Raw genomic sequence first — 6,626 nt, forward strand, 5'->3', positions numbered from 1 at the left:
ATAATAGAACAAAAAGAAGACAAAGTACCACGCCCCTATTCACTTTCCAACCGTGGTATATTTACACCCACAAGTTCTTTTAAATGAACATTCCTACTAATATAGAAAAACATTACAGATTATAAAATAGGAACTTACTAAGCAAGTAAAAAATTTTAAGGATTTTATATATACCTAACTCTTGATTTACATAGTAGGTTGGTTCCTCAACTTTTGCATAAACCAAGACTGACGGAAAATAGGAGGATAGGTTCCGAAGTTCCACATTTCCCATATTAATGCTAGTCCCGGTTTAAACGATTTCAATTTACACAAAACTTTTCTAGAATTAATCTACTACATAAATCAAGGGTTAGGTGTGTTGTATAATTTGACACAAGGCATCCTAACAAACCTGCAGAACCCTAGTCAGGAACTTCGGCCCATCCCTATTCCATTCTCACTGAAATTGGGTTACAAGTTTCTGATACTTTAATCTAAAAAATATGTATTTCGCTAGACGAAAAAAGTGACACACAAATAATTGCTAGTACTTTATCCTATTTGTCTTTTATAAAGCTTCTGGAATAAAGTGGTGATGGAATGTCAATATACTATCAAGTACGGACAGTCCGTCAATTGCTGTCTTAAGTTTATACATTGCCCTCTGTAGTTTATTGAAATTCGAGTGAAAAAATATTACTATATTATTCATCTATAAAAGATTGAATGTATTTTATAACTGTGATAAAGTATAGCATCTCAATCTTCTGTGTAAAAGCCTTTACACAGTTCACTTTATACAATCTATAATAATGTAAATTTTATACATTATTGAAATAACCATCAAAAATAATTTATAATAAATTTGTATTATATTTGAATTTAAGTAACTTTTTTATTTATTCGTATTTAGTTCTTTATGAAAGATGTCCCGTAAGTCTGGAACCTCAAGTGTTATATTGATCTTTGTTTATTCTTTTACAGGTAAAGTGCGGCACTGAGTAAGGAGGAATTAACATATTATTCTGATAGTGAGAACTCAAATTCGGCGTGGAGTTGCCATAGAGTTTAACAGGCTACATCCAGACTGCTTGTGTGTGGTTGATGAGAAGTCTGGATGCAGCTTGTGTTTATCCATGAAAGAATAAAGAAAGATATGCATAACCCTTGTGGTCTACTGTGTAATAAAGAAAGAATAAAGAATGGTCTTGAATATATATAAGTTAAAAAAATATTCTAATCTAAAAACATTACATGCATTAATATATAATTAAAATTTTTTATTTTATTGAAGATAATATAAACTTTAAACAATAATGTATATTTTACAATTATATATTACATTCTTTCAGCTTTATGATGCCATCTTGCAGATGTTTTGGCTACTAAAAGTGGAAAAACTAATGTAGCATCTGCATAAACCTGAAATTCATAAATAATAAATTTATTTTTCTTAAAAAATAAATCACGTTTTTTATTATGTTGGTATACATATGTATATTATAAAATCTAGAAATTAAATTAATTATTAAAATGATTGATTAGTCATTAGTTTATGCAGAATACCAACACATTAAGCATAAACAGCTACACAATTACACTCGTTACAAGCCAAATTGACCCTTAATGATGTTGACCAGTATAATAAGGGATGATGAATAATGCCATTGCCCATTGCCAATGTACAGGTACCAGAGCATCTTTGTATGGCGACTTTCTCTGGCGTTTTTGAGATAGCCACGACGAAGATCCAAGAAAAAGTTTCTTAATTTCCTCTTTTTTCTTTAGAATTCCCACCAATGTTGTTGTTGGAAGGTTTTTTTGTTTTGCAAATTCGGCTTGCAAAGTTTTCTTACTTTCAAATTCAGACACAAGTTTGTACTTTTCCTTCAGCGTGAGCAGTGTTAGCTTTCGGATACTCATTTCTAACAGAAATGTGAAACAGGTGCTACAAATAATGCTTGACATGAGAAAATGCAAAATCGGATTCTGCTGTGACGTTGATATAGATTGTATATTTTCGTTTTGTTTGTCTGTTATTATTGTATATGTAAAAATACTTAACATGTTAAGGCATTTTTATTACGTATATATTAATAAATAAGTCGACTCCCCTCCTGAAAAAGTCAGTTCACACCACACAGTGCAGTGCAAACTCATTTTTTTTCAGGAGGGGAGTCAACTTATGAGACGTCTAAATGAGTGTGGGACAGCAAAAGTATGTTGACTTAGCCAGTGGTGACGAGTTAAACGGTGTCGTGTAAACCGGAGTTTTTTAACATTAATGCCCATGTAAGTCGTCCAGAACCACAGAAAACTGACTACTTAACCGATGGTGTCAAGTTATACCTATGACGACTTACGCGGAGTCGACTGTATATATATTTCTTACACTATCATGTTTTATTTAAATTGTTTTGATAAATATTTAAAATATTTGTTGTTCCTTATTATCTTTTATGTTCTTTAGAATTTTATGGAGGAGAGCAGCTTCAAAACATTTAATCAAATAACAAAGTTTGATTCCTAGAAATATAAACAGATGTTTTGATTCTTAATTTGAAAAATGTTGTTTTATATCAGAAGGAACAAAACAAACTAAAGAAAAAATGCAAAATTTGAAAGTATTTGAGACTGTACTTTTAGGCTAATGTTAGATGACTGTGATTTTACATCTCTTATTATTAACGGACATCACGGGAGCGCAAAAGTAAATGGGAGCAGTCAGACAGACATGGATGCAGAAAATGACATTGGCATTGCACAGACGGCTTTCTATATCATCTGTAATACTCTCATGACAGAGCGTGATCAGTCTTTGTTGGAAACACACTCGACACCTACAGTAATCAGACAAATGCAAAAACAACAGACATTGTAATGATGTTTCGAGGGAGTGTCAGGTTGGCGCTGTTCCTGTGGAAGGTTGTACAGAACCCGTGTATTTTAAAAATTGGGCATTGATACTAGTAAAATGATTATACAAAATAGTGAGTGGCGGGAATTGTGGGACACTTCATCCAAACTTCATAAAGACAGAAATAAGAAAAAGGAAGACTGATTACAATCAAAGGACTAAATAAAAATGGAATATCACCAAGTGTTGAAATAAGTAACACGACTTGTGTTTGTGAATCAAAAAATTAAAACGACATGGTTTTGGAAGATTAAGAAAACTATTTTTCTTTGAAAGACAGTAAAATCTTAGGAAACTCAAGTCGTCTTTCAACTGTATGTCCACCATTAGAAATCAATAAGAGAAGTAAAGTAATCTTCTAACAACAAAGTGTTAATTATAAAAATAAAACTCATCAACCTTATTGTGCTTTGCACTTACAGTACTTGTTAGTTGTGAAAATTGTTATGTTAGTAACATTTTCGGTCCACACCTAGGACCCTCCTCACATAGAATTCCCTAAATAATCAAATCTTTCCAGTGTTAGTGTTCTATTTTAGAATGCATATAAGACTTTGATGTATTCGAATTTTGAATGTTTTCTTTTTTAAAAGTTTCTCTTTTATTATCCAATCAGGTGTGCCTACTTGTTTGCTATAATATCAGGTCATATATAGCTTGCCATGCATTTGAGATTTGTTTTTTGTCTTTAAAATTGATAGATAGCCCCTGGTAGTCTGCTGCAAATATCTACAATGCTTGTAAATTCTTTATTTTAAGATATTTAGTTGACTAAAAAGTTATGCACCCAGACAGAATTGTCAGATTACTGCAAAACTTGGCAAAAAGCTATGACTCACAGAGCTACGTAAATTATTATGGTTGTGGTCCAATTACATACTTGGTAATGCTACTAGAGTCCTTAAAAGTGCTACTTCAATAGCCTATAAAAAGACTCGCAGAGGCTTATTAGTTACAGAATTTTCAGTGTACATGTTGTTTGAGTTTTCCTTCACCAGACATGCTTCTATGACACAGTCAAAAACATTATGCACAGTTGATGGAGTTTGAGAAAGCAACATAATCAGACTGAAGAAAACAAGATAATTATGTAACTGAACTGCTTGCCATGTGGGCCACTCTGACCTCTGACTCAGATATTCAAACAGTGGATACATAAGGACAGCATTACTCAACTGTTTTAGGTCCAAGGACCACTAAAGTGCCTGAAAAAATTCTACAGACCATCAAGTTATGTAGGCCTAATTTGTTTTAAACCTGTGAGTATTACCAACATTTGGGATATATTGCACCATTTATTACATAATAAATATAAAAATATGTTTTAAATACATAAATAAAAATAATTTATTAAATTGGAAGTAAATAACTATTAAAAAACTATTAAAAGTAAATCATCATTGAACAAAGTTAATGATGATTTACTTTGTTTGTCATTTTAATCTTTATTAACTTAAGTCTGCCTGTGAACTGCCTGTCCCCTCTTTGCAAACATGGGTTAAGAAATACAGCAGAGCGTCGATTATCCGAAAGCTGATCAACCGAAACGTTGATTAACCGAAAGCATTCTAGTTGAACTGTGTCGTGCTGAATCGAACGTTTTTGATACTAGATTAACTTCTAAAGTATAATTGTTTTTGTTTTTATGTTTTTCAATATATTTATTTTGTTTGTGCAAAATAAAAAAAATAATTTTTAATGATACAATAGCAACGATTATTATTACAAAAATATTTGTTAGGCCTAACATGACGAAAATTCAATGCGAAATGACTTGCAATGGAGAAAAATTTTAACATGAGATATATTAATATACTATTTTTGTATTATACTAATATACTATATTAATAATGTAGTCTTTCGTACATAATCGGTTATCCAAAAAATCGATTTTCCAAACAACCCCAGTTCCCAATTGATTCAGATAATCAATATTCTACTGTACTATATTAGGATATCTGTACATAATGAGCCAGGCTCCAGACATACCAAAATTATTGTTCTTATATATGATTAAATTCAATAAGGTATAAAAACAAGCTTAAAAGTGACACCATGTAAATCTTTTATATAATATTTGTAATTTTAAATCTGAAATGGCTATGGTCATCTATTTTTTCTGAGTTTTCAGTTATCTAAGGTAGTACTGGTCCACAATACCTAAGATGATTTGGATTCTATAATCATACACATACAAACACAAATATTAATTTTGGAAAACAATAACATTTTTCTATTTACAGTCTTTCCAGAATGAATGTTACCATTTTAAATTACTGTAATTATGTTAATTATTATCTGAGAAGTACGTGATGTACAACAATCAATAGAAAAACTGTCTGAGTTTCATCTCTCATTTGCATTCAAATGTGTTGTCTACTGCCTCTAGGAAGCACCATAAACAAAAATAGCAACTATGCAACAGAGGTGTTTTGTGTTTTGCGGTTCACAAAGTTAGAATCACTCATCATTGTGCAACATGAATAACCTGCAGGAGCTATAGAATTGTGGCTGCGGTGGGAGGAGTGTGAACTATACTATAGTAAACATTGGAAGAATTTGAGTATTGGTTGGATGTGTGCTGTGTAACACAAAGTGCACACATTGAGAAACTGTAATGAGCAAATGTGAAACTTTGATAGTTTTCCAATGTTTTAATGTATATTACAATGTTCTCAGATAATAATTAACATAATTACAATAATTTAAAATGGTAGCATTCTTTTTGAAAGACCCTGCATTTAGCATACTTTTCATTGATGTTATATAAATAAAAAGTATGATATATACACCTAACTCTTTTTTATATTGTCTTTTTTTACATGCTGTCTTGAGGAACATATCTTTCGAGTAAAACAAATTGGGTGTATTATTATGTCGTTTTTATTTCAGCCGAGCCAAGCAATGAATTATTGCATGTAATAATGTCATATATATTAATATTTACCTAAGTGTAGCTCCTTTTAGTAAGAAATCACCTATAAATGTTGGTGCCATACATTTAATGAGATCTTCAACTCCACCGGCAGTTGTAACCAAGCTAAAAGTTACATTGTATTAAATTTATTAAAATAATATAAAATCTCACAAATTTTCAAATTATATACCATTTTATGTTGAACTAAGAAACGTATTGTATCACGAACACTGGCAGAAGACATATTTGACGTATAACCTAAAAATATTGTACAATTTGACTTTCTTCTGATGAATGGATCCTCATCTAGCATTTCTTGTTTATCTTCTGAAAGTGGTTGATGTCATGTTTTAAACTAAAGAAGAAAAACTCTTTAAATTTCATTGTTCCTTATAAAAAGTAAAATAGAAATAAATTTACCATTTTGTTTACTTCTTCTACAGCTAAGCCAAAATTAGTTGCTTGAAAACCGGATGTTCTGTATGATTGCAAGATGGCATGGTAATCAATACCTTGATTGAAATCATAACCTTTTACTTTTAGAGTATTTTCAGGAATGGGCATACTTTTAACGAAGGTAGCATCAACAGCAATTGATGGGCAAACTTTTAAACTATCTACAAAATTAAAATTATTATTACACAGATTAGAATTTATCTGAATCAAATTTTCAATAAAATTAATTTTTTAATTACTGAATAATGAAAAATGTTTAATTTATTTTGATAGTGATCTAATGATAAATTCGTAAAGTTGAATGAGTTAAATGAATTATTAACAAGTCAGTTATGAAATACTAATCTCTTGACA

General features: G+C 30.7%; 1 long non-coding RNA gene across 1 annotated transcript; it reads right to left on the bottom strand.

Moving 5' to 3' along the window:
- Positions 1–1,165: 1,165 nt before the first annotated feature.
- LOC136981639 (uncharacterized) lies at positions 1,166–6,308 on the bottom strand. Its single transcript, XR_010881751.1, has 4 exons — positions 6,237–6,308; positions 6,007–6,171; positions 5,847–5,939; positions 1,166–1,404 (listed from the first exon to the last, which is right to left on the bottom strand). It is a non-coding gene; the product is annotated as an uncharacterized lncRNA (long non-coding RNA).
- Between the last annotated feature and the right edge of the window lie 318 nt (positions 6,309–6,626).

Source organism: Centruroides vittatus, unplaced genomic scaffold, assembly GCF_030686945.1.
Source record: "Centruroides vittatus isolate TY-2023 unplaced genomic scaffold, ASM3068694v2 contig_786, whole genome shotgun sequence".
NCBI lineage: Eukaryota > Metazoa > Arthropoda > Arachnida > Scorpiones > Buthidae > Centruroides > Centruroides vittatus.